The following is a 19,584-nucleotide window of genomic DNA, read 5'->3' as shown; positions in this document are numbered from 1 at the left end:
CCCAGCGCAGTCCTCCCGGCAAACAGGCCATTCAGCCCATGCCTAACCATCAAACATCCCCTTTACCCCATCCCATACCAATCCCAATTTACTCTCCCCACATTCCCCTCACCCACCTCGTTTCTACCACTCATTTACACATTAGGGACAATTTACAGTGGCCAATTAACCCACTAGTCTTCAGGATGCGGGAGGTAAGTGGAGCAGCCAGAAGAAACCACGTGGACACAGGGAAAATAAGCAAATCCGCACCAACAGCACTGGAGGTCAGGATTGGACCTGGGTCACTGGAGCAGTGAGGAAGCAGCTCGACTAACGGTCACCGGACAACAGGACTGATCAACTTACCTTGGAGTAACTGCAGTCCAGATTCACTGGCTCGAATCCCAAGAAAAGGAAGTAAATTGGACTTTAGAAGAAAGAGGCAGTCTCGTTGGGACACACAAGATTCAGACAGGGATTGTCATAGCTGTTTTGTCAGAGTGGAGAATCTAGAACTGGGGACACAGTCTCAGTATAGCGGTTTGGATATTTAAGAATAAATGAAGGAGCTAGGGCTTTTCCTTTTGGGGAGAAGGAAGAGGACAGGTGACTTGATAGAGGTGTACAAGATGATAAGAGGCATAGATCGAGTGGACAGTCAGAGACTTTTTCCCAGGGCGACAATGGCTAACACGAGAGGACATAATTTTAAGGTGATTGGAGGAAGGTATAAGGGGTTGTCAGGGGTAAGTTCTTTACACAGAGAGTGGTGGGTGCGTGGAACACACTGCCGGCAGAGGTTGTGGGGGCAGATACATTTGGGACATTTAAGAGACTCTTAGATAGACACATGAATGATAGAAAAATGGAGGGCTATGTGGGAGGGAAGGGTTAGATAGATCTTAGAGCAGGATCAAATGCTGGCACTACATTGTGAGCCGAAGGGCCTGTACCGTGCTCTAGTGTTCTATGTTCTATAACAGATCTTGGGCATTCAATGCTTCTGTCTTTTCTGGTGAATTATTGCATGGGAAAGAATTAATGAAGCACGTGAAGAAATTAAATATGTTCTAAATTTCTCCATTCAGAGTACTAAGGCTGTTTGTAATTCTCTACTGCAGAGAGTCATGGATACTCGGTATTAATATTCAAGACTGAAATCAATAGATGTTTAGACACTGAAGGGAATATATGATCAGAGCAGTGATCACATTGAAGGGTGGAACAGACTTGCATAAGAACATAAGATCCCAAGAAAGGGGAGTAGACCACTTGGCCCTGCTCAAGTAGTCATCAAGAACACGGCTGATATTCTACCTCAACCCCATCCACGTTTCCCTGGATTCCCCGAACACTCAGAAATTAATCATTTCTGTTCTTAGTGAGCTCAACAACTGAACCTCCACGTCTCTCCAGGGTAGAGAGTTGCAAAGGTTAACCGCCCCCTGTGTGAAGACATTTCTCCACATCTCAATCTTAAGCAAAAAGTGCTGGAAACACTTAACAGGTCAAGCAGCATCTATCGAAAGAGGAATAAGAGTTAACCTTTCAGATCTGAAGTCTTTGGTTTGATTTTCAGACCTAAACAACCTACCTGTTACTTTAATACTGTGACCTCATGGTTCCTTTGCCAAAGGGACATATATATATTTATAAATATACATAGAATAGAGAACAGTACAGCACAGAACAGGCCCTTCGGCCCATAATGTTGTGCCAACATAGCTAATCCCTCCCACCTACAGAATGCCCATATCCCTTCATTTTCCTCTCATTCATGTGCCCATCCAAGCCCCTCTTAAAAGTCCCCAATGAATTTGCCCCCACCACCCTATCAGGCAACGCATTCCAGGCATCCACCACTCTCTCAGTAAAAAACTTACTCTTCATGTCTTTTCTGAACCTACCCCCCCCCCCCACCTTAAACACATGCCCTCTGGAATTGGATCACTCAATAATGGGAAAAAGATATTGCCTGTCCACCCTATCTATGCCCCTCATTATTTTATACACTTCCAACAGATCACCCCTCAGCTTCTGCCGCTCCAGAGAAAAGAGCCCAATTCCGTCCAGCCTCTCCTGATAGCACATGCCCTCTAATCCAGGCAGCATCCTGGTAAACCTCCTCTGCACCCTCTCTAAAGCCACGACATCCTTCCTATAGTGAGGTGACCAGAATTGAACGCAATACTCTAAATGCAGCCTAACCAGAGTTCTTCTATATATTACTTCTTATGCTGAAATAAGAAATGAAGAACTGTTATAAGAAGTCACAAGAGCAGCCCACAAGAAAGATTACAGTCACTAATGCACTTAATTAACTTAATCTGGGAAAGACTCGGGGTAGTTGACTTTTGGTCATTGTGAGTAACTTCTGTTGGGAAGTGGATGTGTGCAAATGAGGGTTTTTTAAAATTTATTTAGTTACAGGGTGTTGTTGGAAAGGCTGGCATTTTTACTCATCCCTAACTCTACACGAGGAGATAACAGTGAGCTGCCTTCTTCAAATACTGCAGTTCTTCTGATGAAGGTATCCCTTCACTATGGTGTTAGGTGAATATACACAGGATTTGTTTTTTTTTGTAGTGATGCCTTCTGCAGTCAAATAGCCCGCTGATCTTTGTATGAAGAAATGATGTTGGTTGTGAGGAAAACTAGTCGTGTGAGTGAGCCCTACAAGGAAAGGAAGGTTGAATATTGTGCAAGGAAAATGTTAGCTATCGTATAAAAGCTGCACTGTTACAACAAGGTCCAACACAAACTTGAGGAACAACATCTCACTTTACATCTGGGAATATTGAAGCCTTCTGGACAATATTGAATTCTCCATCTTTAAGTAACTTGTTCTTTCTTTTGCCTGCATCAGGATTGGCCATTTCTGCCAGTCATCCATCTATGACTTTGGCTCAGTTTCTCTCCGTCTATTAGCATTGAATGGCTTGCTGGGCATGTCCCACAGCCCTGTTACTATATTTCATTTCTATCTATTTATTTATTAGTCACATTTTCATCGAAACACACAGTGAAATGCTTCTTTCTGCGTTACTGAGAATATGACGGGGGCAGCCCGCAACCACTAAATGCAGATTAAAGTGTGCTTCTGACCGCCACATTAACTCATTTGGTCTCACCCTATCGTGGGTATTTCCTTTGATCTATCCATCCCTCCCCCATCTTCTCTGCAATTTGTTTTCTCTCTTTCCTACTTCTCAAACCTGTAATATTAACTCTGTTTATCTTTCTGCAGATGCTGTCTTACCTGCTGAGTGGTTTCAATGTTTCCTGATTTTATTTCAGACTTCCAGCATCTAAGAATTACATGAAATGGAAGTCAAAGTAAAAAAAGGTGTTTATGAAGTAACATCCTATGGGTTTCGAGAGAGGAATTGTTTACGATGAATGAATGGTTGCTAACCATAGGGTACAAATGTAAACTAATGTCAAAGAAAAACGTCTTACGCAGCAAGTTGGAAAACTATCTGATGGGGTGATGATTCCAAATTCCAGGAGAAAAAATGAAGATGGGGAAAGCAGTAGGGGAAGTAGGAATCACGGGGTTCCTCTTTGAAAGACCCAACCTAGACTTGATGGACTGAACAATCTCCTTTGTTGTACTATGATTCTGCATTCTTGAGCATCGGAATTGTCTGTTTTTAGTGAATAAACAAGCTCCTGTGTTTTTTATTGAGGTGGAGTTCAGGATGTATGGTCCACTGGGAGAAATCCCTCTTTGAACCTGTCAACAATAAGGTTTCACGTTTCCCCAGTCGGCCTCTTAAATTATCTTCCAGGCCAGGACTCTCTCCCTTTATTAGCAGGAGTAGTTTTCAGGAAGAGATTCTTCTGAGGGAATTATCAGAGAGAACATGGCCTTTCTGTCGCAGAGTATGCAGACCTGATGAAAGACACAAAACCCTCCTCCTACAGCCGTCTCCACCACTACTGGATTGCAGTGCCGTAGTTCAATAAACACGGAGGTGGAACTGTTGGTATTGGTTTATTATTGTCACTTGTACCGAGGTACAGTGAAAAACTTGTTTTACAAACCGATCGTACAGATCAATTCATTACACAGTGCAGTTACATTGAGTTAGTACAGAGTGCATTGATGTAGTACAGGTAAAAACAATAACAGTACAGAGTAAAGTGTTACAGCTACAGAGAAAGTGCAGTGCAATAAGGTGCAAGGTCACAACAAGGTAGATCGTGAGGTCAGAGTCCATCTCATCGTATAAGGGAACTGTTCAATAGTCTTATCACAGTGGGGTAGAAGCTGTCCTTAAGTCTGGTGGTCCGTGCCCTCAGGCTCCTGTATCTTCTACCCGATGGAAGAGGAGAGAAGAGAGAATGACCCAGGTGGGTGGGGTCTTTGATTATTGGCTGCTTCACCAAGGCAGCGAGAGGTAAAGACAGAATCCAATTGTTGAATCACTCTGGAGAAATGGACTAAATGCTCATCTCCATCCGTAAGTGTGTGAACCATGCGATGGGATTATAAAGACTAAAATGTTTTTCCAATGGTTCCTGTTTCAGAAGCTTCCCACAGATGCTTCCAGGCTTAGTAAGAAATCGGTCTCAACAAAGCGATGGTAATGTTTTGTAATCTCTTCATCTCCTTCCTCTTCTTGGGCAGTCTCTTGGGATCAAGGGCTTGCTTTCTCTCTGGTTTTGATGTGGGTGATGAGGCCAATGATGACTGCTCTGCAGGTGGCTCAGGAGGCCCCTGATGTGGGTATGTGGGTCGTTCATGTGATGGTGTCTTCCTTCTGTCATTTACGTACTATGTACTGCTCTCCTGAAAGCAACTAATTCTCGGTGACCTCACAACTGGTGTTTCTTCATACAAACAACCGCAGGCTATTTGACCGCAGAAGGCATCACTACAACAGCAAATCCCGTATTTACCCGCCTAAGATCACTGTTGATGGACTGCAACAGTTCAAGAAGGCAGCTGTTGACCACCTTCTGAAGAAGATGGACTCTTGACCTCACAATCTACCTTGTTATGACCTTGCACCTTATTGTCTACCTGCACAGCACTTCCTCTGTAATTGTGACACTTTACTCTGTACTGTTTTTTTTACCTGTACTATCTCAATGCACTCTGTACTAACTCAATGTATCTGCACTGTGTAATGAATTGACCTGTACGATCGGTATGCAAGACAAGTTTTTCACTGTACCTCGGTACAAGTGACAATAATAAACCAATACCAATACCAGTTAGGGGCTGACAAACATACTAGCCTTCCCGGCATCACCCAGATGATGAAATATAAATAAATTTAACAAATCTAACTAACAAATGCATTTCCAAAAGTGGTCACTCCCAATAAGCAGGAATCAATTGTCCCATGTCCTTGCCCAGATTAAGTGGGTGCACTTAGTACATGCACTGGTGACTGAAATTTTTCTTTTGGCCTGTCCTTGTGGTTTAGGGTCCTCAATATTTCACTGAGTTTTTACTAAACTGGGCTTGGCTGCTGCCGTGATACTTTGCAAGCTCTGCCCCCTGATGGTATTAGCGGAACTACAGCTCAGTCTTTAAGGTGCTTTTTTCAAGAGGAGCAGCGTATTTTGCTGTTGAATGTCACAGTGCTCCAGTCATAAGGTGTGAGGACACATGGAAACAAGGAAAGAATTGCAATTCAGTGGAGTTTTAGAGGGAAAGGGAAAGAAACTGGTGCAGAAGCCAAGACTAGGGTACACAGCGAAAAAGTGTAGAGACAGGCCTTTCAGAGGCGGGAAACTCTCCGATCCACCAAGATTGGCAGAAATTTGAAAATTCTTTCCATGATCAATGACTAATGTTGCATGAATCATTGATTTTAAATCCGACATTGAGGGAATTTTGTTGGTATTAAGAAAGGTCATGGTGCAAAGGCAGGAATTTGTGTTATGTAGAAGTAGAGCCAAACATCTCATTGAGTGACAGAGGAGGGGCTATACTGCCAACTCCTATGTCTGTACTACTGCTTATACAGCTTTCCCACCCAAAAAAAAACAGGGGTTGAGTTTTAAAAGATAAATTTTCACAGCCCTTAGATGTTTCAAATTAATCCAAAGTCAGCTAACAGACTTGTTGAGGTGTATTCACTGCAACAACGATGGCAACAATCTTAAACTCTCAATGTGTAATAATGATCACGTACTCTGATGAAAGGTCATTGGGCTGAGGCGATTACTCTGTTTCTCCCTCCAAAGACGCTGCCATCGTTAGAACACTCTAAACTTATTTTCGGATTTCTAGTGTCTGCGGTATTTCAGTTTTGAAATATATAGGAGGGAAAAGCAGAGCAGTGATAGGTGGACAAAAGAGGGGAGGGCACAAGGTGGTGATAGGTAGATGCAGGTAGGAGATAGTGGTAGGCAGGTGATATATAGGAGGGAAATTCAGGACTGAAGATAGGAAAGGGGAAGCCCGATATATAGGAGAGAATATATATCGGGCTTCCCTTATTCCTATCTTCAGTCCTAAAGAAGGGTCCTGACCCGAAACGTTACCGCCTGCTTTTCTCCACGGATGCTGCCTGGCCTTGTTCACTAATAGGAAGTTTACAGCAGCCAATTAACCTACCGATCCGTATGACTTTGGGATGTGGGAGGAAACTGGAGCACCCGGAGGAAACCCACGCAGTCACAGGGGGGAGAACGTACAAACTCCACACCGGCAGCACTGGAGGTCAGAATTGAACCAGAGTCACTGGAGATGTAAGGCAGCAGCTCTACCAGCTGTTCCTCTGTGCTGTTCAAGTCTGTCTTTAGTTACATCAGCGGAGGAATAAATCTTGAACAGGGAACTGGAGCCACCGTCTTCTTTGAGATTGTAGTCATAGGATCTCTTATGTCCACTTCGGATTTTGGTTTACAGAATCAAAGTACTGCCAATGCTGGAAATCTGAAACAGAAATATTTCAGAATCAGGTTTATTATCACTGACATAAGTCGTGAAGTTGTTTCATGGCAGTAGTACAGTGCGAGACATAAACAATATCAATTGTGGACAAGCAATATCTTTTTCCCATTATTGAGTGATCCAATACCAGAGGGCATACATTTAAGGTGAGAGGGGGATAGGTTCAGAACAGATGTGAGGGGTATGTTTTTTACTGAGAGAGTGGTGGATGCCTGGAATGCGTTGCCTGATGGGGTGGTGGAGGTAAATTCATTGGGGGCTTTTAAGAGGGGCTTGGATGGGCACATGAATGAGAGGAAGATGGAGGGAGATGGGCATTCTGTAGGTAGGAGGGATTAGCTATGTCGGCACAACATTGTGGGCTGAAGGGCCTGTTCTGTGCTGTACTGTTCTATGTTCTATAAAAATTACTAAAAGATACAAAAATAAATAGTGCAAAAGAGGAATAACGAGGTAGTATGCTACTGATCAATTACTGGTAAATGAATTAGTATAGATGGATACTCGATGGTCGGCATAGGTATGGTGGGCTGAAGGGCCCACTTCTGTGCCATGTGATTCTATGAAAGAGGATCACTTGCCCGTCTCACCACTAGAGAGGGCCTACATCGTATGCTCACGTTTTTGCAGTATAATGCAAGCTGATAACCTTCTCATTACAAACAACAGCGGGCTACTTGACGGAGAAGGCATCACTTCAAAAGCAAATCACTCTGAGACACCGAGGCTTCCATCATCAAAATGCCACCCTCATTCAGGATTGGCACTGGGCTACTACTTTTGATTCCTGGATAAATTAGTAATTCTAAAAAAAACAGTTTCCTTCCTTTTACCCCCTTTCTTCTTCCGCACGTTGGAACTTTATGGATCCGGTTCACCTCACTGTAATATCTCGCTGAGCAACAAAGGAGCTGGAGGGTCGGGCAGCATCTGTGGAGGGAAATGGACAGTTGATGTTACGGATCAAGACCCTTCATCAGCACTGACATAGCCAGTAATGAAAAGGTGAGGGGAAGGGGTGGCAGGTGATAGGTAGATCCAAGTGAGAGGGGGGTGATAGGCAGGTGAGGGGGAAGGGGAGAGTGGGAATCATGTAAGTAGCTGGGAGGTGATAGCTGGAAGTGACAAAGGCATGAAGAAGAAGGAACAGAAAAGGACAGTGGACCATGGAATAAAGGGAAGGTGAGGAGGGGAACCAGAGGGAGGAACGTGTGGGTGGTGGGCAGATCAAGAGGGCAGGCGAGTGGAAAGAGAAGGGGTGACGGGGGCCAGTGGGATAAGGAGAAAGCAAGGGACAGAGGGGAGTGTTTACTGGAAGCTGGAGAAATCGATGCTCAATGCCGTCAGGCTGGAGTCGAGCATTTTTGCACACAATCGTCCACTTTCTCTTCTGGTTGAGCCTCGAAACTTTCAGTTTAGTTGCAGAGGAGATAAACAACTTGCACCTTACACTGTCTTTCCCGCCACTCAGGATTTCCAGAGTCCCTTAAAGTTGTAGAATTCCTTCAGTAGTGGAGCTACTGCTCTATTCTCTTGCCTCCCTCTTTGCAAGTAGGAAGTTACCAATAGACCTCCGTAAGATCAATGATCGGCAATGGCCAGTGCATATTTTGTACCTGTGAGAAATGATTAAGTAGGTGTCAAAGTATTTCAATTTTTCATTGAAATGTTGAACATGCAAGAGAAATAAAGGATGGCAGACGCTGGAATCTAGATGAAAAACACGACGATGTTGGAGGAGCTCAGCAGGTTCAGGCAGCATCCGTGGAGAAAAGCAGGCGGTCAACGTTTCGGGTCAGGACCCTTCTTCAGGACTGAAGATAGGAAAAGGGGAAGCCCAATATAAAGGAGGGAAAAGCAGAGCAGTGATAGGTGGACAAAAGAGGGGAGGCAGGGTGGGCACAGGTTGGTGATAGGTAGATGCAGGTAAGAGATGGTGATGGGCAGGTGTGGGGGAGGAGGGGAGAGCGGATCCACCGGGGGGATGGGTCAAAGGTATGGAGGCAGGCGGCATGGGCGGAGGGGAGGAGAGGAAAAGGTGAGAGAGAAGAAAGGTGAGCAGAAAAAAGAGAGGCAGGCGAGGAAAGGGAAGAAGAGGCGAAGTAGGATAGGGGGTTGGTTTACTTAAAGTGGGAGAATCCAATGTTCATCCTCTTAGGCTGCAAGGTCCCAAGACGGAAAATGAGGTGTTGTTCCTCCAGTTTGCGCTTGAACTTCTCCCAGCAGTGGAGGAGGCCGAGGACTGACACATCAGTGATGGAGTGGGAGGGGGAGTTGAAGCATTACATACAACTTGCAAATATATGGAGAGAGTTACACAAGAGGCTGCAGATGCTGGAGCCACAAACAAACTGCTGGAGGAACTCAACGGGTCGAGCAGCATCTGTGGAGGCAGAGGGACAGGTTACGTTTCGGGTTGTGACCCTGCATCAGGACTGGAGCAGTGTCACAACCTGAAACTTGCAATTATATAGTGACTTCAATGTCCCAAGTCAGCTGGAGTCGAGCATTTTTTCACACAATCGTCCACTTTCTGTGCCTGGGGGTGTTTTATGATGTAAAGATGAATAAGTCCACACTGTTGTTCAGAGTTAACTCTTCCCCGTCCTAATCCTGAAGACAGTATATCAATTGCACAGACTTTGGTTCACTAGCCCTTAGAGTCAAACAGAAACAGGCCCTTTGGTCCACAAGTCCATGTCAACTATCAGGGGCAGGCACGGTAGTGTAGTGGTTAGCGTAACGCTATTAAAGTGCCTGCAACCCAGGTTCAATTCCAGCCGCCGTCTGTAAGGAGTTTATGCATTCTCCCCGTGTCTGCGTGGGTTTCCTCCGGGTGCTCCAGTTTCCTCCCACATTCCAAAGACGTATTGGTTAGGAAGTTGTGGGCATGCTATGTTGGCGCCGGAAGCGTGGCGACACTTGCGGGCTGCCCCCCAGAACACTCTACACAAAAGATGCATTTCACTGTGTGTTTCAATGTACATGTGACGAATAAAGATACCTTAATTACCCATCTACACTAACCCATCTACCAGTACCAGAACTTGGCCCTCAGCCTTCAATGCCTAGGCCTAGGCACTTGTCCAAATGCTTCTTAAATGTTATGAGTGTACCTGCCTTCACACCCACTTAAGTAATGCATTCCAGATTCCAACCGCTCTCTGGGAGAAAAAGATTCTTCCTCAGATCCCTTCTAAATCTCTTTCCCTATATCCTAAAACTGCCCTCTAGTTTTTGACACATCTTTTATGGGGAAAGGTTTCCTACATTCTACTCTGGCTACATAGTTTTGTACAACTCAGTCAGGTTTCTCCTCCACTTAAAAGAAAAACAAACCCAGTCACCAGTCTCTTCTCACAAGAGAAATGCCCCAGCCCAGGCGGAATCCTCGTGAATCTCCTCTGCATCCCTTCAGTGAAAGTTTAAATTTTTTCAGTCTGATTAACCTTCCAGGGATGAGTAACCATGGTGAAGGTGCCACATAAATATGGTGGGATGTAGTGTTTATATTTTTATTCATTTATTGTCCTCAAGAAGATGGTGGTGAGTCTCTCTCTTGAATCGCTATAGTCCTTCTGGTGAAGGTACCACGATGTTGTCAGGTAGAGAACTGCTGGATGGAGACCCAATGATGATGAAGGAACAGAGTGTTTGAATTGGAGAGAAGGTGGTGAACCCCATGCCCTTGTGCTTCTTGGTCACGGCTTTAGAAAGTTCTAGCAGTCAGCGTAACGCTATTACAGCGCCAGCGACCCAGGTTCAATTCCGGCCGCTGTCTGTAAGGAGTTTGTACGTTCTCCCCTTGTGTCTGCGTGGGTTTCCTCCGGGTGCTCCGGTTTCCTCCCACATTCCAAAGACGTACGGGTTAGGAAGTTGTGGGCACGCTATGTTGGCGCCGGAAGTGTGGCGACACTTGCGGGCTGCCCCCAGAACACTCTATGCAAAAGATGCATTTCACTGTGTTTCGATGTACATGTGACTAATAAAGATATCTTATCTAGCACATAATTTGAGATAAATAACACATAGATGATACCTGAACTTATTTCTTGACCAGTTTCAAATGGGATGTTAATTCAACAAAATTTCATGTAAGATAAGGCTTCATCAAACCATAGGATGCTGAAATAGGCCCTTTGGCCCACCATATCCATGCTGACCATCAAGTAGGCATTTACCACTAAGCTACATGACTGACATAATGTCTCCAACCAGCAAGTAGTTTCATTGTTGGCATTTTGTACACATTAATACAGAAATTGACTGCTGTTTAATCAAGTATTATCTCCGTTTCTTTTACACAGAAGCGTACAGCACAGAAACAGGCCATTCGGCCCACAATGTCTGCATTGAACATGATGCTGAATTAAACTAATTCTCTCCTGCCTGTATGTGATACCTCTCCATATTCATGTGTCCCTCAAACACAACTATCGCATCTGCTTCCACCAGTCCCCCTGGCAGCCCATTCCAGGCACCTACCAGCAAAACAAAGGAGCTGGTCATCGACTTCAGGAAAGGGGGTGGTGCACATGCTCCTGTCTACATCAATGGTGCTGAGGTCGAGAGGGTTGAGAGCTTCAAGTTCCTAGGAGTGAATATCACAAATAGCCTGTCCTGGTCCAACCACGGAGACGCCACGGTCAAGAAAGCTCACCAGCACCTCTACTTCCTCAGGAGGCTAAAGGAATTTGGCATGTTCCCTATGACACTCACCAACTTTTATCGATGCACCATAGAAAGCATCCTATCTGGATGCGTCACGGCTTGGTGCGGCAACTGCTCTGCCTGGGACCGCAAGAAACTGCAGAGAATTGTGGACACAGCTCAGCACATCACAGAAACCAGTCTCCCCTCCATGGACTCTGTCTATACTTCTCACTGCCTCGGTAAAGCAGCCAACATAATCAAAGACCCCACCTACCCGGGTCGTTCTCTCTTCTCCCCTCTCCCATCAGGCAGAAGGTACAAAAGCCTGAAAGCACGGCTCAAAGACTGTTATCCCACTGTTATAAGACCATTGAATGGTTCCCTAGTATGATAAAATGGTCTCTTGACCTCACAATCTACCTCACTGTGACCTTGCACCTTATTGTCTGCCTGCATTGCACTTTCTCTGTAACTGTAACACTTTATTCTGTATTCTGTTATTGTTTTCCCTTGTACTACCTTGATGCGCTGCTGTAATGAATTGATCTGTATGAACAGTATGCAAGACAAGTTGTTCATTGTACCTTGGTACAAGTGACAGTCATAAACTGATTCCAATTCCAATACCTCTCTCTGTGTAAAAAAACTTGCCCCGTGTATCTCCTTTAAACTTTCCCCCATCACTTTAAATGCATGCCCTCTAATATTTGACATTTCCACCCTGTCTATCTATGCCTCTCATAATCTTATAGTCTTTTATTAGGCCTCCCCTCAGCCTCCAACACTCCAGAGAAAACAACCCAAGTTTGTCCAATCTCTCCTTATATCTCATACCCTCTAATCCTGGTAAACCTCTTCTGCACCCTCTCCAAAGCCTCCACATCCTTCCTGTAATAGGTGAGACCTGAACTACAGGCGATACCCAGATCTTGCTATTCCTTGTGTGGGTATATAGACAGTGATCACTTGGTCCCTCCCCTGTGGAGGACACCACTTTCAGGTCCTGACCACCCCTCTCTTGGCAAGTATCCAACCCACACCAGCCTTCACCAGATGCTGGACTGACTTTCTCTGTAACTGTAACACTTTATTCTGCATCCTGTTATTGTTTTTCCTTGTACTACCTCGATGCACTGATGTGATGAAATGATCTGATGGATGGCATGCAAAACAAAGCTTTTCACTGCACCTCGGTACATGTGACAACAATAAACCAATTTGCACACAATACTCCAAATGCAGGTTAACCAAAGTTTTATATAGCCGCAACATGAAATATAATTGTTATGTTATTCATCAAGAGACAAACTTCACGTGGGTTTAACATCTGTACATTTATTAAAAACAACCACACGAGGCTGGCTTGCTTTCCTGCCCTTTCACAGCCACCTCCTGTTCCCCCATGTGACCCCTTGCATTGCCTACTGGGAACTGTAGTTCTTTATTATAACGACATAATAACACACAATAACACATCTTCCCCCTTTAAAGGAAAACAAACACAATACTTTGTCCTTATAAACCTATCAAGAACCCTTGTCCACACAGCAGCTTTCAATCAGTCTCTGAGGTGGCTTAGAACATAGAACATAGAAAACCTACAGCACAATTCAGGCCCTTCGGCCCACAAAGCTGTGCCGAACATGTCCCTACCCTAGAAGTTACTAGGCTTACCCATAGCCCTCTATTTTACTCAGCTCCATGTACCTATCCAACAGTCTCTTAAAAGATCCTATCGTATCAGCCTCCACCACCGTTGCCGGCAGCCCATTCCACACACTCACCACTCTCTGAGTAAAAAACTTACCCCTGACATCTCCTCTATATCTACTCCCCAGCACCTTAAACCTATGTCCTCTTGTGGCCACCATTTCAGCCCTGGGGAAAAGCCTCTGACTATCTACCCTATCAATACCTCTCATCATTTTATACACCTCTATCAGGTCCCCCCTCATCCTCTGTCGCTCCAAGGAGAAAAGGCCGAGTTCCCTCAACCTGCTTTCATAACGCATGCTCTGCATTCCAGGCAGCATCCTAGTAAATCTCCTCTGCACCCTCTCTATGGCTTCCACATCCTTCCTGTAGTGAGGTGACCAGAACTGAACACAATACTCCAAGTGGGGTCTGACCAGGGACCTATATAGCTGCAACAATACCTCTCGGCTCCTAAATTCAATTCCCCAATTGATGAAGGACAATACACCATATGCCTTCTTAACCACAGAGTCAACCCGTGCAGCTGCTTTGAGCGTCCTATGGACTCAGACCCCAAGATCCCTCTGATCCTCCACACTGCCAAGAGTCCTACCATTAAGACTATATTCTGCCATCATATTTGACCTACCAAAATGAACCACTTCACACTTATCTGGGTTGAACTGCATCTGCCACTTCTCAGCCCAACTTTGCATCCTACCTATGTCCCTCTGTAACCTCTGACAGCCCTCCAAACTATCCACAACACCCCCAACCTTTGTGTCATCTGCAAACTTACTGACCCACCCCTCCACTTCCTCATCCAGGTTGTTTATAAAAATCACAAAGAGTAAGGGTCCCAGTACAGCTCCCTGAGGTACACCACTGGTCACCGACCTCCACACAGAATATGACCCTTCAACACCCACTCTTTGCCTTCTATCGGCCAGCCAGTTCTGGATCCACATTGCAATGTCCCCTTGGATCCACATTGCAATGTCCCCTTGGATCTCATGCCTCCTTACTTTCTCAATAAGCCTTGCATGGGGTACTTTATCAAACGCCTTGCTGAAATCCATATACACTACATCTACTGCTCTCCCTTCATCGATGTGTTTAGTCACATCCTCAAAAAATTCAATCAGGCTCGTAAGGCAGGACCTGCCTTTGACAAAGCCATGCTGACTATTCCTAATCATATTATACCTCTCCAAATGTTCATAAATCCTGCCTCTCAGGATCTTCTCCATTAGCCTACCAACCACTGAGGTGAGACTCACTGGTCTATAATTCCCTGGGCTATCTCTACTCCCTTTCTTGAATAAGGGAACAAAATCCGCAACCCTCCAATCTTCCAGAACCTCTCCCGTCTCCATCGACGATGTAAAGATCATCGTCAGAGGCTCCACCATCTCCTCCCTCAGCTCCCACAGCAGCCTGGGGTACATCTCATCCGGTCCCGGCGACTTATCCAACTTGATGCTTTCCAAAAGTTTCAGCACCTCCTCTTTCCTAATATCTACATGCTCAAGCTTTTCAGGCCGCTGCAAGTCCCCACTACAATCCCCCAGATCTTTTTCCGTAGTGAATACTGACGTAAAGTATTCATTAAGTACCTCCGCTATTTCTTCCGGATCCATACACACTTTCCCACTGCTGCACTTGACAGGTCCTATTCTTTCGCATCTTGTCCTCTTGCTCTTCACATACTTGTAGAATGCCTTAGGGTTTTCCTTAATCCTGCCCACCAAGGCCTTCTCATGTCCCCTTCTGGCTCTCCTAATCTCCTTCTTAAGCTCCTTCCTATTAGCCTTATACTCTTCCTTGTTTTTGCAGGTGTGTTGCTTTCATTTGCTGCATTGGTGTTTTCCTGGGAACTCTGGTCCACATGTTCATTTTCTCCATATCCGGGCCCCTTTGGTGTACTGACAGGGGATGGGTCACAGCCATGAGTTGGAACTTGTGGTCGTAGATCCACGCGGTTCCTCCTCAGAGGTGTCCCTCACTCCTCCTGGATCTGGTATGAATGTGGATTTACTTCCTTCTGCACAACTCCTTGCATGGACCATGTGCCAGAATCATGATCTCGGATTCACACTTGATCCCCAGGCTTCAGGACTGGTCGGCTTTTCGCTGTCTTGTCGTGATTCTGTTTCTGTTTTTCTTTCCCTTCTTCCTTAGCCTGTTTGATCTTGTGTGCTCCTTCAAGTGTCAACAGGTTTTCATGTATTGGAAGGTTAGTGCGTATGCGTCGACCCATCAGCATCTGGGCTGGTGAAAGGCCGTTCTGTAGTGGCGCACTTCTGTAAATCATTAGACTTCTGTGGAAGTCCTCTCGTCCATCTTGTTCTTTCTTCTTGAGGCCCTTCACCACGTTAACTGAACTCTCTGCTAGGCCATTAGATTTTGGATGATGTGGGCTTGAGGTTATATGTCAAAACCCCCCAAACATTGGCAAAGGATTCAAATTCACAGTTCAAAAATTGTGGACCATTGTCTGATACTACTTCACGTGGAACTCCATGCCTCGCAAACACAGCTTTCAGGAACGTGATAACTGCTTTGCTGGACATTGATTGCAGTGTCGCAACCTCTGGGTAATTGGAAAAGTAGTCTGTTACAACAGTATGGCTCTTCCCATTACAGTCAAACAAATCCACTCCAACTTTGGAATACGGCCTGTCTGGTACAGGGTGTGGTGTAAGTGGTTCTGCTTGCTGCTTTGGTCTGTAGGTAAGGCATATTTCACATGAAGCAGTGGTCCGGCTGATGTCTTGGTTCATTCTTGGCCAGTACATCACTTCACGTGCTCTACGTTTACATTTTTCCTCCCCAAGATGCCCTTCGTGTATCTTCTGGAGCATCTCCTTGCGTAGTGACACTGGAATCACAAACTTGTTCCCTTTGAAGACCATATCTTTCACTACTGACAGTTCAGCTCTGTATGCCCAATAATCCCGAATACACATTGGACAGTCATCCTTTGCTGCTGGCCATCCTTTCCGTATTGTATCGTTGAGTACTTTCATTGTTTCATCTGCCTCTGCTGCCTTCCTAACCTGCTCTGTTCTATCCGGAGATGCTGGAAGAGAGGTGACAATCATGTCAACATCGGCCTGTATATCTGCATTAACCTGTTGGTCACTCTTTTCTGTCTTGTCCACTGCTCGAGACAGAGCATCAGCAGCAAACATATATTTTCCCAGTGTGTAGATCATCTTCACATCATACTTCTGCAGCCTTATCAACATGCGCTGTATTCTCATGGGACAGTCATTCAGTGGTTTGGACATAATTGAGACCAATGGTTTATGGTCTGTCTCCACGTTAATAGCTTGCCATATATGTACTGATGGAACCTTTCACATGCATATGTACTGGTGAGAAGCTCTTTCTCTATTTGTGCATATTTGGCTTCCACACTTGTTAAAGCCCTTGATGCTTAGGCCACAGGTTGCCATGTGCCATCATGCTGCTGCAGTCGTACTGATCCAAGGCCGTGCTGGGACGCATCAGCTGATATCCTGATACACCTCTCCGGATCATAAAATTTCAGCATGGGCTCTTCAGTTAGGACCCTTTTCAAAGTCTGGAAACACTCTTCTTGCTCATGAGACCAAATCCATTCATTTTGTTGCTCAAGGAGTGACCTAAGTGGTGCTGACACTGTTGACAGTCGAGGGATGAACTTAGCCAGGTAAGTCACCATCCCTAAGAAACGTCTCACCTCCTCTTTGTTTTGGGGCCTCTCCATGTTTTCAATGGCTGACGTCTTTCTTGGGTCAGGCTTCACTCCCTCTTCTGATATGGTATTTCCTATGAAGATCAGCGTCTTCACACCAAACTCACATTTCTCTTTATTTAATTTCAAATTGACATTCCTTGTCACGTCAAGCACTCGTCTCAGTCAAGCATCATGTTCCTCCTTGGTGGACCCCAGACGATGATGTCATCCATCATGGTCTCGACACCAGGTATGCCCTCAAAAATCATGTGGATGGTTTTATGGTAGACTTCTGGTGCAGACAGGATCCCATATGGCAGCCGAAGATAGCGATATCTTCCCTGTGGTGTGTTAAAAGTGCACAGTCTCGAACTTGCCTCATCAAGCTTCATCTGCCAAAACCCAGACGATGCGTCAAGCTTGCTAAACCATTTGGCACCTGAAAACCGGGACATGATCTCCTCCCGTGTTGGCAATTTGAAATGCTCTCACTTGATGGCTTTATTGAGATCTCTTGGGTCTAGACATATCCACAATGCTCCATTTTTCTTTTGCACAATGACCAGTGAACTCACCCAATCTGTTGGTTCTTCAATTTTCTGTATGACATTCATCCATTCCATGCGTGCCAGTTCTTGTTTAAGTTCATCTCTGTTGAAACGGAACTTTCTTGCATGCATAGACAACAAGAGCCACTGCCTCATCTATGTGAATTTTATTTACACCAGGTAAGCATCCAAGCCCCTCAAAGACATCTGCATACTCTTCCATGAGTGTTGTGTGGTCATCTTTGGTACGTGAAGCTACTATGAAAACTCTTTTCACTAGGTTGAGCTTTTCACATGCACTCAGACCTAATATTGGCTGTACTCTCTTTTCTACAATCAGTAGCTGTGATTTTAAGTGCTGCCCCTTGTGCTTAAAGGTCACCATACAGCCCCCTTTTACTGGAACTTTCTCTCCAGTGTAGCCTGTCACTTTTAACTTCACAGGGTAAATCTTACTCTTTACTGTGAGAGTCTTATAATCATCCACGGATAACAGATTCACCTGAGCTCCGATGTCAAGCTTGAATGGAATTACTGTCTCATTCACAGTTACTGGAACTCCATTCTGTTTCACCAGCAGCCACAGTCTGTACAGAATCCACAAAGAATTCCTCCATTTTCTCATCAACTGTGTGCAACTTTCTCTTGTTAGCCCCAGCTTTGCAGCACCTTGCAAAGTGATTCTTCTTCCCACAGCTATTGCAGGACTTCCCATAAGCAGGACACATCTTTGGAATGTGTCTACCTCCACATCTGCTGCATTTGCTGTTTGAGCCTTCAGCTTTGCTTTGCTGTTGCTTTCGGAAATGCTTTGTGTGCTGCTTCTCTGTTTTCACATCATGCACTGTTGCGTCTGCTCTGTACAGCTCCTTAGCTTGTGTTCGTGTGGTTTCTGCTGACCTACACATATTCACCGCCTTTTCCAGAGTCAAATCTTTTTCACACAACAGTCTTTCTCTGAGTCTGTTATCTGGAATTCCACAAACTATTCTGTCTTTAACTAGTGAGTTTCTCAAATCTCCAAATTCACAAGTGTGTGAAGCTCAGCTAAGTATTGGTCGAAGCTAACACCTTGTTTCTGGTCACAGGAACAATATTTATATCTCTCAAATGTGATGCTTTTACTTGGGATAAAATACACCTCAAATTTTTCCATCGAAGTGCCCAACTCAAAAGCTGTCTCATCAACTTGAAAGTTATTATGGATGTCCAAAACATCTTCGCCAATCACGAGCAGAAAAGTAGACGCTTTCAATTTTTCATCGTTCCTTCCCGCCCCACTAGCATCTAAATATATGTTGAATCGCTGTTTGAAGCATTTCCAATTATCGGCTAGATTGCCAGTAAACTGCATCGGCTTGGGAGGACTTAGCTTATCCATAATGGGAACTCTCGGCCTCTCACCTGAATCTCTCTTGGGTTTGCTCTCTCGTTCAGACCTCACACCAACTTCTGCCACCACGTTATGTTTGTTCTTCATCAAGAGACAAACTTCGCGTGGGTTTAACATCTGAACACTTATTAAAAACAACCACACCAGGCTGGCTTGCTTTCCTGATCTTTTATAGCCCCCTCCTGTTCCCCCATGTGAGCCCTTGGATTGCCGACTGGGAACTGTAGTTCTTTATTATAACTACATAATATTGGTATTGGTATATTATTGTCACTTGTAGCGAGGTACAGTGAAAAGCTTGTCTTACAAACTGATGGTGCATTAATAGACCTTATTGCACTGCACTTTCTCTGTAGCTGTGACACTTTACTCTGTACTGTTATTGTTTTTACCTGTACTATTGGTATTGGTTTATTATTGTCACTTGTACCGAGGTACAGTGAAAAGCTTGTCTTACAAACCGATTGTACAGGTCAATTCACTACACAGTGCAGTTACATTGGGTTAGTACAGAGTGCATTGATGTAGTACAGGTAAAAACAGTAACAGTACAGAGTAAAGTGTCACAGCTACAGAGAAAGTGCAGTGCAATAAGGTGAGGGAGGAGAGGGAGGGGGATTATTGAGGTAGATTCACGTTTATAAACTTCTTGGCCCGTTTCCCCCGGTTGTAG

This window comes from Pristis pectinata, chromosome 1 (assembly GCF_009764475.1).
Source record: "Pristis pectinata isolate sPriPec2 chromosome 1, sPriPec2.1.pri, whole genome shotgun sequence".
NCBI lineage: Eukaryota > Metazoa > Chordata > Chondrichthyes > Rhinopristiformes > Pristidae > Pristis > Pristis pectinata.
Note: the sequence above shows the minus strand (reverse complement) of the source record.